Source organism: Scyliorhinus torazame, chromosome 20 (assembly GCF_047496885.1).
Source record: "Scyliorhinus torazame isolate Kashiwa2021f chromosome 20, sScyTor2.1, whole genome shotgun sequence".
Classification (NCBI taxonomy): Eukaryota; Metazoa; Chordata; class Chondrichthyes; order Carcharhiniformes; family Scyliorhinidae; genus Scyliorhinus; species Scyliorhinus torazame.
The window spans coordinates 30564022-30579179 of NC_092726.1; the positions used below are offsets into that span (position 1 = coordinate 30564022).

General features: G+C 39.2%; 1 long non-coding RNA gene across 1 annotated transcript; it reads left to right on the top strand.

Annotated features, from left to right (window-relative positions):
• The first annotated feature begins 609 nt into the window (after nt 1-609).
• On the top strand, nt 610-2638 carry LOC140397036 (uncharacterized). The gene is made up of 3 exons (XR_011936670.1): nt 610-717; nt 1202-1333; nt 2329-2638. It is a non-coding gene; the product is annotated as an uncharacterized lncRNA (long non-coding RNA).
• Nucleotides 2639-15158: the final 12520 nt, after the last annotated feature.

Consider the following 15158-nt stretch of genomic DNA (forward strand, 5'->3'; position numbering starts at 1 on the left):
CGTGAGACCACACCAGGAATATTGTACAGTTTTGGTCACCTTATCTGAGGGGTGATTTGTTTTTGCCATAAAGGGAGTGCAACGAATATTTACCAGATGGATCCCTATAATGGTGGGTCCGACATATGAGGAAATAGTGAGTCCTTCACGATAATTTACGCTTGAGTTCAGAAGAATGCAGAGCGTTTGTGGCATCTATCTGAAACCTATAAAATGCAATCAGGATTACTTCCTTCACTTGGATATGATATTGTGTAATTTGCTACTACAAAAAGTAATTGAGCCCAAAACACATATGTTGATTTCCAGAACGAATTAGAAGGGCCGAATGACCCACTCCTGCTCCTACGTTCCATATTTCTATGTCTCTCTATGTTCCTCTGTATAGTTGTCCTGAAAAGTTTGTGCAGTTTCTTCGCCTGATCTCCCAAAGTTGAATGTTCTTCCAAAGTGGAGTCATGTATCAATTCCAGGACATTGTCACAATGATGGTGAAGTTATTGATACCTCGCCTCTGATTGGTTGAAATATTATGTGTCGTGATGACTTTATGATGACCCCACCACAAACAACTGATCCATTAACCAATCACTTTCTGTTTAGCAGATTCTGCAACGATTAACACTCTCAACCAGATTGAATATTACAGCAGTCACAGTTTGGGTGACACTGATCCTGGATCCGCATATCCTGAAGATGAATGCTCAAATATGCAGGGTATGTAGAAATTTACTTTCCACCATCTCGTTTCAGTTCTTCACTCTGTAATATCTGAAATACCAAAACAGATCAACTATTAAATGAGAGATTCAAGGATCTCAGGTATTGCACAATGATTTCAGTAACCGAAACATCGAAACTGCTTGAGTCTGAAACAACGTCTTATCATTTCTCCCAATAAAATAAATTAATTAAAAATAAACGTTTCCTTGTGATTCTACACAAGCCTATGGAGGCTGTGAAATGTTTGCAGGTTGGTGGGATGTACATTTTCTGGGAACAGTATGAATTTAAACTAAAATTGAAAATACTGCCGCACAAGCTGGCTCAATAATTCTCTCCACTCAAACTCAATGACATTATACCGTAATCGATCTACTTTCCTGCCCCGGTATTACTTGGGAGAGAATGATTAAAGTATATCATTCTAACTGTCCTTTGGACGTAAGTAACTTCAACTGCAAACACCTGTGCCTCTCAGCTCCTGTTTCTGCCGACTATGACGATGCTGAGACTGAAACCATTGACGCCCAGAGTGGACACATGCTGCAGGATCCTGGGTCTGATGATCGCATTACATTGGGAAAGTTCAGCGGTGATATCCACACTCTGGGTAAGATAATCCTTTGATTCTTCTGTTTCTTTGAGAATCGCTCGCTTCCGTCGATGATTTTCTCCAGCTCCGCTGAGATAGGCTCTAGGATGAACGATGAGCCCAATGGACGACCTGCAGATTTTGCTACATCTGGGGCAGCTTGATGGGCTGGGAAAACAGGTTGTTTAACAGGAGGATCATCAACTTTTCACAACTCAAGTTCGGCTTTGCGCATTTCCACGAAGTCTCTTGATGTGCTTCATGCCATTGGGGGTGACCCTTCTACATTATTGGGCTTTCAAATTCCAGGTCCTTCCATTGGTCATCGCGCATGTTTCAATTTGCTTGGATGTTTGATGACACCCCTGTACTTTTCCACGTCCCTCTTGCTGTCTTCTGTTGCGACTGCGTTCCCAATAGATTATCAGCTCTGGTTATTCCCTCAGTCACCAACCTTCTTGTGAGGAATTGACTCTCTCTGGATTGAAGTTATTCTAATCGATCATGGAACAAAGTGGGATTTGCAATTGTTCATGTCGCAAATGCAAATAATTTAAAGAAAACATCTAACTTTCAGCCCAATGTTTAACTGAAGTATGCTCATCCCCACAGTGTACAACAGTCATATCCTCATTGACCCAGCGTTATCGGTTCCTTCCACACCTTCTCACAATACCAATGTTATCTGTGTCACAGGCCGGGGGGTTCTACCATCATTGGGCAGTGACCGTTTACATCTAAAGTTTACAAATCTGCATTGCACTGTTAAACGGTGATGGTTAGTTCCATTTCCCTCTGTATGTGGCGCGCTGCTGGGGCGTTCCGTGTCCCGTATAATTTTGGGTCTCCTGGACTATTCCCACGGTTCACTGAGTGAGAGTTTATGAGAGAAAAAACGGAGAATGTTTTTGATAGAATTTTAAAAGGCCAGTTGCACTTGAAATGTTACGAAAGAGAAAACATGTAGATGTGATTTCTTTCGATGATCTCTTCTTTCTTTTCACCCATCTCAGATAATAGTCAACTCCACATCCCTGAGGTGACGTCCACAGATATATGATTCTACATTAAATCTGATGGAAGACATCAGAACTTTTCCAAAATGTCATCGCTTTGATTATGCTTTGCTGCCCGATATCAATATTGTATTTGACTGAATGAGAGATTACTTCCTGTTGTGTTTCTTAGAATCACATTTCTCTCCTTATTTTGTGTGAAAGAATCTGCATTCTGTCTCTTTAGAAATGAAAAACAAAATAGAATGTATATCCAGTATTGCACTGCCCATGTTAAAGCTGTGTTAAATCGCAGTGCATTGTGGAACCGAACCGGCATTATAATTAAATAACTGATGCTGTTTCATGTCAGGTGTATTGGAAGACCATTTGGTAAAATCCCTCACTCTTGCACCATTACATTAAGATTAGGAGTGATAAATGCATTATTTCTCTGTTTTATCTCCAGTTATTGATGATGTGGAGATGCCGGCGTTGGACTGGGGTGAGCACAGTAAGACGTCTTACAACACCAGATAAAAGTCCAACAGATTTGTTTCGAATTACTAGCTTTCGGACCTCAGCTCCTTTCTCAGGTGAAGGAGCTGCACTCCGAAAGCTAGTAATTCGAAACAAATCTCTTGGACTTTAACCTGGTGTTGTTAGACATCTTACTGCCCAGTTATTGAGCCCGTACATCATGTATTCGAGGAACAGCGATCACTGCATTCTCCCAGCAGCAAAGTCCCACACATTCATTCCAGCACTGCCCCTGACAATCGGGTCCTGAAGGCTGTAATCAGAATTTAACGTAGTTTTCTCACTTCAATTCCCCAATTTGTATATTCATTTCCATTAGTGTTGCCCCACTCAAGAGATCATCGGCAGTATCACCCAGTATCACCCAGTGCTGGAGAGAATTCTTCGAGACAGGATCTGCTCACATTTGATTATCATAGAATTTACAGTGCAGAAGGAGGCCATGCGAATCATCGAGTCTGCACCGGCTCTTGGAAAGAGCACCCTACCCAAGGTCAACACCTCCACCCTATCCCCATAACCCAGTAACCCCACCCAACACTAAGGGCAATTTTGGACACTAAGGGCAATTTATCATGGCCAATCCACCTAACCTGCACATCTTTGGACTGTGGGAGCAAACCAGAGCACCCGGAGGAAACCCGCGCACACACGGGGAGGATGTGCAGACTCCGCACAGACAGTGACCCAAGCCGGAATCGAACCTGGGACCCTGGAACTGTGAAGCAATTGTGCTATCCACAATGCCACCGTGCTGCCCATTTGGAAGCAAATGGACGTGTTAGTGAGAGGCAGCATGGTTTTGTGAAGGAGAGGTCGTGTCTCACTAAATTGATAGAGTTTTTCAAGGAGGTCACAAAGATGATTGGTGAAGGTAGGGCAGTGGATGTTGTCTATATGGACTTCAGTAAGGCCTTTGACAAGGTCCCTCATGGCAGACTAGTACAAAAGGTGAAGTCACACGGGTGAGCTGGCAAGGTGGATATAGAACTGGCTAGGTCATAGAAGGCAGAGAATAGCAATGGAAGGATGCTTTTCTAATTGCAGGGCTGTGACTAGTGGTGTTCCGCAGGGATCAGTGCTGGGACCTTTGCTGTTTGTAGTATATAAAAATGATTTGGAGGAAAATGTAACTGGTCAGATTAGTACGTTTGCAGACGACACAAAGGTTTGTGGAATTGCGGATAGCGATGAGGACTGTCAGAGGATACAGCAGGATTTAGATTGTTTGGAGATTGGGCGGAGAGATGGCAGATGGAGTTTAATCCGGACAAATGTGAGGTCAGGCATTTTGGAAGGTCTAATGCAGGTAGTGAATATACAGTGATAGGTAGAACCCTCAAGAGTATTGAAAGTCAGAGAGATCTAGGTGTACAGGTACACAGGTCACTGAAAGGGGCAACACAGGCGAAGAAGGTAGTCAAGAAGGCATACGGCATGCTTGCCTTCATTGGCCGAGGCATTGAGTAAAAGAATTGGCAAGTCATGTTGCAGCTGTATAGAACCTTAGTTAGGCCACACTTGGAGTATAGTGTCCAATTCTGGTCGCCACACTACCAGAAGGGTGTGGAGGCTTTAGAGGGGGTGCAGAAGAGATTTACCAGAATGTTGCCTGCTATGGAGGGCATTAGCTATGAGGAGGGTCAAAGACATAGTGGCTAGTCAGAGGCTTTTTCCCAGGGTAGAGGGGTCAATTACTAGGGGGCATAGGTTTAAGGTGCGAGGGGCAAGGTACAGAGTAGATGTACGAGGCATGTTTTTTACGCAGAGGGTAGTGGGTGCCTGGAACTCGCTGCCGGAGGAGGTGATATTTAAGGGGCATCTTGACAAATACGTGAATAGAATGGGAATATATGGATACGGACCCAGGAAGTGTAGAAGATTGTAGTTTAGCCGGGCAGGATGGTCGGCACGGGATTGGGTGGCCAAAGGGTCTGTTCCTGTGCTGTACGTGTCTTTATTCTTTTTCCTTATAAACAGTGCCCTAAAGTAAACGAAAGGCATTTGAACAGGGCCCGCCAGTAAATCATTACATTTAAACCGTGTCCTCCAGCAAACAAAATGTATTTAAACAGTACCCGACATAAATCAAGTGCATTTAAACAGTGCACCTACAGTGAATCAAATGTATTTAAACAGTGCCCTACAGTAACTCAAATGTATTTATACCGTACCCTAAAGTAAATCAATCACATTTAAACAGTTCCCGACAGTAAACCAAATGTATTTAAACAGTGCTGTATAGAAAATCAAATGCATTTAAACAGTGCGCTACAGTAAATCAAATGCATTTCAACTGTGCCCCACAGTAAATCAAATGTATTTCAACGGTGCCCGACACGAAAGCAAATGCATTTAAACAGTGCCCTACAGTAAATAAAATGCAGTTAAAGTGCCCTACTGAAAATCAAATGCTTTTAAACAGTGTCCAACAGTAAACTAAAGACAGTTAAACAGTGCCTGTCACTAAATCTAATGCATTTAAACAGTACCCTACAGTAAATAAAATGCTGTTAAAGTACCCTACAGAAAATCAAATGCATTTAAACAGCGTCCAACAGTAAACTAAAGACAGTTAAACAGTGCCCGTCACTAAATCTAATGCATTTAAACAGTGCCCTACAGTAAATCAAATGCATTTAAACAGTGTCCAACAGTAAACTAAAGGCAGTTAAACAGTGCCCGTCACTTAATCTAATGTATTTAAACAGTGTCCTATAGGAAATCAAGTGCATTTAAACAGTGCCCAAATGGAAACCAAATGAATTTGAACAATGCGCTACATTAAAGAAAATGCTTTTAAACAGTGCTCGACAGTAAATCAAAGGCATTTAAACAGTGCGCTACAGAAAATCAAATGCTTTAAAATAGTGCGCTACAGTGAACCAAATGCCTTTAAACAGTGCCTGACAGTAAACAAATAGCATTAACAGCGCATTACAGGAATTCAAATGTACTTAAAGAGGGTCCTGGAGTAAATTAAATGCATTTAAACAGTGCTCGACTCTAAATCAAATGTCTTGAAACAGTTCTCTACTGTAAATCAAATTTATTTAAACAGTGCCCTCCAGTAAATCAAACGTATTTAAACAGTGTCCTACATAAATCAGATGCGTTTAAACAGTGCCCTACAGTAAATCAAATGTATTCAAACAGAGACCGACAGTAAATCAAACGCATTTAAACAGTGTCCTACAGTAAATCAAACGCATTTAAACAGTGCCCTACAGTAAATCAAATGTATTCAAACAGAGCCCTACTGTAAATCAAACGCATTTAAACAGTGTCCTACAGTAAATCAAATGCATTGAAGCAGTGCCCTACAGTAAATCAAATGTATACAAACAGAGCCCGACAGTAAATCAAATGTATTCAAACAGTGTCCTACAGTAAATCAAATGTATGCAAACAGTGCCCTACAGTAAATCAAATGCATTTAAACAGTGCCCTACGGTAAATCAAATGCTTTTAAATAGTGCCCGACAAAAACCAAATGCCTTTGAAGTGCATTACATTAAATCAGACAAATTTGAACAATGAAATGAAATGAAAATCGCTTATTGTCATACGTAGGCTTCAAAGGAAGTTACTGTGAAATGCCCCTCGTCGCCACATTCCGATGCCTGTTCGGGGAGTCGTTACGGGAAATACGGAAAACAGTGCCCTGAAGTAAACCAAATGCATTCAACAGTGCACAACAAAAAATCAAATGTATTTAAACAGTGCCCTGCGGTAAGTCAAATGCTTTTAAACAGCGCCCTATAGCAAATAAAATGCATTTAAACAGTGACCTACAGTATATCAATCGCATTTACAAAGTGCCCTCCAGTAAACCAAATGCTCTTAAATAGTGCCCTACAGTAAATCAAAAGCATTTAAACAGTGCCCTACAGTAAATCAAAAGCATTTAAACAGTGCCCTACAGTCAACCAAATACATTTATATAGTGCACCACAGTAAATCAAATGTATTAAAAAAGTGCCCGACACTAAAGCAAATGCATTTAATCAGGGCCCTACAGCAAGCCAAACGTATTTAACCAGTGCCCTAATGTAAAATCACTTGGATTTAAACAGTGCCCTGAAGTAAATCAAATGCATTTAATAAGTGCCCTATAGCAACTCATATACATTTAAACAGTGCCCGACAGTTAACTGAGGCAGTTAAACAGTGCCCGTCACTAAATCTAATGTATTTAAACAGTGTCCTACAGGAAATGAAGTGCATTTAAACAGTGCCCAATTGGAAACCAAATGCCTTTAAACAGTGCCTTACAGTAAACAAATAGCATTAACAGCGCATTACAGGAATTCAAATGTACTTAAAGAGGGTCCTAGAGTAAATTAAATGCATTTAAACAGTGCTCGACTCTAAATCAAATGTCTTGAAACAGTTCTCTACTGTAAATCAAATTTATTTAAACAGTGCCCTCCAGTAAATCAAACGTATTTAAACAGTGTCCTACAGCAAATCAGATACATTTAAACAGTGCCCTACCGTAACCCAAATGCATTTAAACAGTGCCCTACGTTAAGTCAAATGAATTTAACCAGAACCCTACAGTAAAGAAAATGCATTTAAACAGTGTCCTGCAGTAACTCAAATGCATTTAAACAGTGTCCTACTGTAAATAAAATGCACTGAAGCAGTGCCCTACAGTAAATCAAATGTATTTAAACAGTGTCCTACTGTAAATAAAATGCACTGAAGCAGTGCCCTACAGAAAATCAAATGCATTTAAACAGTGCCCTACCGTAACCCAAATGCGTTTGAACAGTGATATACGTCAAATCAAATGCATTTAAACTGGACCCTCCAGTAAATAAAATGTATTTAAACAGTGCCCGACAGTAAATCAAAGATAGTTAAACAGGGCCCTGCAGAAATACAAATGCATTTGAACAGTGCCCCCGAGTAAATCCAATGTATTGAAACAGTGTCCTACAGTAAGTCAAACACATTTAAACAGTGTCCTACAGTAAGTCAAATGCTTTTAAATAGTGCCCGGCAAAAACCAAATGCCCTTGAAGTGTCTTACAGTAAATCAGACAAATTTAAACAGTGAAATGAAATGAAAATCGCTTATTGTCATAAGTAGGCCTCAAAGGAAGTTACTGTGAAAAGCTCCTCGTCGCCACATTCCGATGCCTGTTCGGGGAGTCGGTACGGGAAATACGGAAAACAGTGCCCTGAAGTAAACCAAATGCATTCAACAGTGCACAACAAAAAATCAAATGTATTGAAACAGTGCCCTAAGATAAACCAAATGCATTTAAACAGTGCCCTACAGTAAGTCAAATGCATTTAAACAGCGCCATGCAGAAAATCAAATGTATTTAAACAGTGCCCTGCGGAAAGTCAAATACATTTAAACAGCGCCCTATAGCAAATAAAATGCATTTAAACAGTGACCTACAGTATATCAATCGCATTTACAAAGTGCCCTCCAGTAAACCAAATGCTCTTAAATAGTGCCCTACAGTTTTTCAATCGCATATAAAATGTGCCTCAAAGTAAATAAATCACATTTAAACAGTTCCATGCAGTGAACCAAATGTTTTTAAACAGTGTTTTATAGTAAATCAAATGCATTTACAGTGCCCTGCAGTAAACCAAATGCATTTCAACTGTGCCCCACAGTAAATTAATTGTGCTTAAACAGTCCCATGCACAACACAAATGCAGTTGAACAGTGGCCCACACTCAATCAAATGCATTTAGAAAGTGCCCTGCAGTCAATCAAATGCAGTTAAACAGCGCCTCAGAGGAAATAAATGCATTTCAACAGTGGCCTACAATAAACCAAATACGTTTATCCAGTGCACTACAGTAAATCAAATGCATTTAAACAGTGCCCTACAGTCAACCAAAGACATTTATACAGTGCACCACAGTAAATCAAATGTATTAAAAAAGTGCCCGACACTAAAGCAAATGCATTTAATCAGGGCCCTACAGCAAGCCAAACGTATTTAACCAGTGCCCTAATGTAAAATCACTTGGATTTAAACAGTGCCCTGAAGTAAATCAAATGCATTTAAAAAGTGCCCTACAGTAAATCATATACATTTAAACAGTGCCCGACAGTTAACTGAGGCAGTTAAACAGTGCCCGTCACTAAATCTAATGTATTTAAACAGTGTCCTACAGGAAATGAAGTGCATTTAAACAGTGCCCAATTGGAAACCAAATGCCTTTAAACAGTGCCTGACAGTAAACAAATAGCATTAACAGCGCATTACAGGAATTCAAATGTACTTAAAGAGGGTCCTAGAGTAAATTAAATGCATTTAAACAGTGCTCGACTCTAAATCAAATGTCTTGAAACAGTGCTCTACTGTAAATCAGATTTACTTAAACAGTGTCCTGCAGCAAATCAGATGCATTTAAACAGTGCCCTACCGTAACCCAAATGCATTTAAACAGTGCCCTACGTTAAGTCAAATGCATTTAAACAGAACCCTACAGTAAATAAAAAGCATTTAAACAGTGTCCTGCAGTAACTCAAATGCATTTAAACAGTGTCCTACAGTAACTCAAATGCATTCAAACAGTGCCCTACCGTAACCCAAATGCGTTTGAACAGTGATCTACGTACCCTCCAGTAAATAAAATGTATTTAAACAGTGTCCGACAGTAAATCAAAGATAGTTAAACAGGGCCCTGCAGAAAATCAAATGCATTTAAACAGTGCCCCCGAGTAAATCCAATGTATTTAAACAGTGTCCTACAGTAAGTCAAACACATTTAAACGGTGCCCTGCAGTAAATCAAATGCATTTAAACAGTGCCCTATAGTAAATCAAATGCTTTTAAACAGTGCCCAACAGTAAATCAAATGCATTTAAACAGTGCCCTGCAGTAAATCAAATGCATTTAAACAGTGCCCTACAGTAAATCAAATGCTTTTAAACAGTGCCCTACAGAAAATCAAACGCATTTAAACAGTGTCCTACAGTAAATCAAACACATTTAAACAGTGCCCTACAGTAAATCAAATGCTTTTAAACAGTGCCCTACAGTAAACCAAACGCATTTAAACAGTGCCCTACAGTAAATCAAATGCATTTAAACAGTGCCCTGCAGTAAATCAAATGCATTTAAACAGTGCCCTACAGTAAATCAAATGCTTTTAAACAGTGCCCTACAGAAAATCAAACGCATTTAAACAGTGTCCTACAGTAAATCAAACACATTTAAACAGTGCCCTACAGTAAATCAAATGCTTTTAAACAGTGCCCTACAGTAAACCAAACGCATTTAAACAGTGCCCTACAGTAAATCAAATGCATTTAAACAGTGTCCTACAGTAAATCAAACGCATTTAAACAGTGCCCTGCAGAAAATCAAATGCATTTAAACAGTGCCCTACAGTAAATCAAATGCTTTTAAACAGTGGCCTACAGTAAATCAAACGCATTTAAACAGTGCCCTGCAGTAAATCAAATGCTTTTAAACAGTGTCCTACAGTAAATCAAACGCATTTAAACAGTGCCCTCCGGTAAATCAAATGCATTTAAACAGTGCCCGACAGTAAATCAAATGTATTTAAACAGTGCCCTGCAGTAAATCAAATGCATTTAAACAGATTCCTACAGTAAATCAAATGCATTTAAACAGTGCCCTGCAGTAAATCAAACGCGTTTAAACAGTGTCCTGCAGTAAATCAAACGCATTTAAACAGTGCCCTGCAGTAAATCAAATGCTTTTAAACAGTGTCCTACAGTAAATCAATCGCATTTAAACAGTGCCCTGCAGTAAATCAAATGCATTTAAACAGTGCCCTACAGTAAATCAAATGCTTTTAAACAGTGTCCTACAGTAAATCAAACGCATTTAAACAGTGCCCTCCGGTAAATCAAATGCATTTAAACAGTGCCCGACAGTAAATCAAATGTATTTAAACAGTGTCCTACAGTAAATCAAACGCATTTAAACAGTGCCCTGCAGGAAATCAAATGCATTTCAACAGTGCACAACAAAAAATGTAATGTATTTAAACAGTGCCCGACAGAAAATCCAATGTATTTAAACAGTGCCCTACAGTAAATGAAATGCATTTAAACAGTGCCCTACAGTAAACCAAATGCATTTAAACAGCGCGCCAGAGTAAATAAAATGCATGAAAACAGCGGCCTACAATAAACCAAATACGTTTATCCAGTGCACTACAGTAAATCAAATGCATTTATACAGTGCACCACAGTAAATCAAATGTATTTAAAAAGTGCCCGACACTAAAGCAAATGCATTTAAACTGTGCTCTGAAGAAAATCAAATGAATTTAATCAGTGCCCTACAGCAAACCAAACGTATTTAACCAGTGCCCTGATGCAAAATCACTTGGAATTAAACAGTGCCCTGCAGAAAATCAAATGCATTTAAACAGTGCCCTGCAGTAAATCAAATGCTTTTAAACAGTGTCCTACAGTAAATCAATCGCATTTAAACAGTGCCCTGCAGTAAATCAAATGCATTTAAACAGTGCCCTACCGTAAATCAAATGCTTTTAAACAGTGTCCTACAGTAAATCAAACGCATTTAAACAGTGCCCTGCAGGAAATCAAATGCTTTTAAACAGTGTCCCACAGTAAATCAAACGCATTTAAACAATGCCCTACAGTAAATCAAACGCATTTAAACAGTGCCCGACAGTAAATCAAATGTATTTAAACAGTGCCCTGCAGTAAATCAAATGCATTTAAACAGTGTCCTGCAGAAAATCAAATGAATTTAATCAGTGCCCTACAGCAAACCAAACGTATTTAACCAGTGCCCTGATGCAAAATCACTTGGAATTAAACAGTGCCCTGCAGAAAATCAAATGCATTTAAACAGTGCCCTGCAGTAAATCAAATGCTTTTAAACAGTGTCCTACAGTAAATCAATCGCATTTAAACAGTGCCCTGCAGTAAATCAAATGCATTTAAACAGTGCCCTACCGTAAATCAAATGCTTTTAAACAGTGTCCTACAGTAAATCAAACGCATTTAAACAGTGCCCTGCAGGAAATCAAATGCTTTTAAACAGTGTCCCACAGTAAATCAAACGCATTTAAACAATGCCCTACAGTAAATCAAACGCATTTAAACAGTGCCCTCCGGTAAATCAAATGCATTTAAACAGTGCCCGACAGTAAATCAAATGTATTTAAACAGTGCCCTGCAGTAAATCAAATGCATTTAAACAGTGTCCTGCAGTAAATCAAATGCATTTAAACAGTGCCCTGCAGTAAATCAAACGCATTTAAACAGTGCCCTGCAGTAAATCAAATGCATTTAAACAGTGCCCTACAGTAAATCAAATGCATTTAAACAGTGCCCGACAGTAAATCAAATGTATTTAAACAGTGCCCTGCAGTAAATCAAACACATTTCAACAGTGCCCTACAGTAAATCAAATGCATTTAAACAGTGCCCTACGGTAAATAAAATGCGTTTAAATAGTGCCCGACAAAAACCAAATGCCTTTGAAGTGCATTACAGTAAATCAGACAAATTTAAACAGTGAAATGAAATGAAAATCGCTTATTGTCATACGTAGGCTTCAAAGGAAGTTACTGTGAAATGCCCCTCGTCGCCACATTCCGATGCCTGTTCGGGGAGTCGGTACGGGAAATACGGGAAACAGTGCCCTGAAGTAAACCAAATGCATTTCAACAGTGCACAACAAAAAATGTAATGTATTTAAACAGTGCCCGACAGAAAATCCAATGTATTTAAACAGTGCCCTACAGTAAATCAAATGCATTTAAACAGTGCCCTACAGTAAACCAAATGCATTAAACCGCGCGCCAGAGTAAATAAAATGCATGAAAACAGCGGCCTACAATAAACCAAATACGTTTATCCAGTGCACTACAGTAAATCAAATGCATTTATACAGTGCACCACAGTAAATAAAATGTATTTAAAAAGTGCCCGACACTAAAGCAAATGCATTTAAACTGTGCTCTGAAGAAAATCAAATGCATTTAATCAGTGCCCTACAGCAAACCAAACGTATTTAACCAGTGCGCTGATGCAAAATCACTTGGAATTAAACAGTGCCCTGCAGTAAATCAAATGCATTTAAACAGTGCCCTACAGTAAATCAAATGCATTTAAACAGTGCCCTACAGTAAATCAAATACATTTAAACAGTGCCCGACAGTTAAATGAAGGTAATTAAACAGTGCCCGACATTAAATCAAATGTATTTAAACAGTGTACTACAGTAAATCAAAGGCACTTAAACAGTACTTTACAGTAAACCAAAGGCATTTAATCAGTGCCCTACTGTACATCAATCGCATTTAAACAGTGTCCTACAATAAACCAAATGCACTTAAATAGTGCCTACAGTACATCAATCTTATTTGTTCTGGGCCAGGGTTTAGAGATTCCCAAAGTGTATCATGAAGTTCACCTCACGCCCCTGACCCAGAACTTTTAATAGACTGTGGTATGGGGAGCACACGGCCCACTCTACAGGAGTGGTACAGCAGAAATGGAAAATATATTTTAAATAACAAATCGATGTTTATTCTATGAATTTAAGTTAACCTTTTTAAAACATACAGTGAACTTCTTAGCAACCATTAATTCAACTACAACCCCCAAAGAATACAACACTAAGTAATGCTTACGCTGTCCTTTTAACATCCAGAAGACTTACAAAAAACAGAACCTTTAACAGAAGCACATCTGGTTAACGTCACTCCTGAAAACGTTTATAATTCTGACTTCACCAAATGATCAAGAGATAGACGCTTCATGGCAGAGAGATCAAGAGTACACCTGCTTTGTCTGGCTTCTGCTCCAACACTGAAACTAAAACACACCCTGCAGCAAACAGCCTAAAACGAAAGTAAAAAGCTGCCAGACATCCCAGCTCCACCCATACTCTGACATCACTGATAAACACCCGTTTCTTAAAGGTTCATTTCTTAAACACCCATTTCTTAAAGGTACTCTCACATGACACCTCCGCCCAAGAAAAAATATAAACCATCAACTTCAAGATGGTTTCATTTTTCACCTTGTCACTATCCTTTAAGAAATGCACGAAGTAAACACACTTTTGCGTTTCTAAAAACAACACACGCAAACAGGGATAATAATATAGTCCATTTGTGTTCTTCTTCCTTCAACTGAAGCCCTTCTCGATTGACAGTCACTTTCAACATGAAATTTTACTTAAATGTTTAATGAAATTCACTCATGCCAAGAAATCGCATTATTTCCCTACGTTTGAGGGTATCGGAAACTTCGCAATGAAAGTGACTTGGGTTTTTCCAAATTCACTTTTGGCTAGGTTTATCACCAAACCAGCCTCCTGAAGTCGATCGAATAATTCCATCAGACGTTTCAACTGTTCTTTCCATGTCTGGCTGAAAACTATCAGATCGTCGATGTATACCACACGATTGGGTAATCCTGAAACAACTTTGTTAGTTAACCATTTAAACGTGGTTCGGCGTTTTTCATGCCAAATGGCATAACTTTGAATTGTTATATACCATCTGGAGTCACAAAAGCTGAAATCTCCTTCGCCCTTTCGGATAAAGGTACCTGCCAGCAACCCTTAAGTAAATCCAGTTTGGAAATAAAAGCTGATTGTCCCACTTTCTCAATGCAATTCTTCAAACGTGGGATAGGGTAAGAGCCCGTTCTTGTAACTGCATTAACCTTTCTATTGTCTACACACAACTGTTGGGTACCGTCTGGTATTGGTATCATCACTATGGGCGAGCTCCATTGGCTGCAACCCACTTCAATTATGCCATTTTAAAGCATAATCACCATCTCTTTGTTAACCTGTGCCAATTTTAAAGGATTAAGTCTACATGGATGTCGTTTGATTGGAACAGCATTTCCCACATCTACATCATGTATAGCCATTTTAGTACTTCCCAATTTATGTCCACAAACTTGCCCATGTGATAACTTTCAGGTCAGTCCGTTTTTCCTCTGGAAGGTAACTCTACAATTTATCCCAATTTTTAAGAACATCCCCGTTTTCCAATTTAATTTGAGGTGTGTCAAATTCACAGTCATCTGGATTTGGTTGGTCATTTTGAGTTAGAATCATTAAAACCTTTTTCTCTCCTTCCCTTTCCAAGCACCTTTTAAGCATATTCACATGACACACTCGGTGAGTCTTCCTTTTATCTGGTGTTGTTACCACGTAATTCATTTCACTTAATTTCCTTTCAATCTGATATGGTCCACAAAGCCTAGCTTTTAAAAGTTCACCTCCCACTTGGAACAATACTAAAGCTTGATCTCCACAGGCGAAACAACAAACTTTGGATTTCTTGTCCGCTAC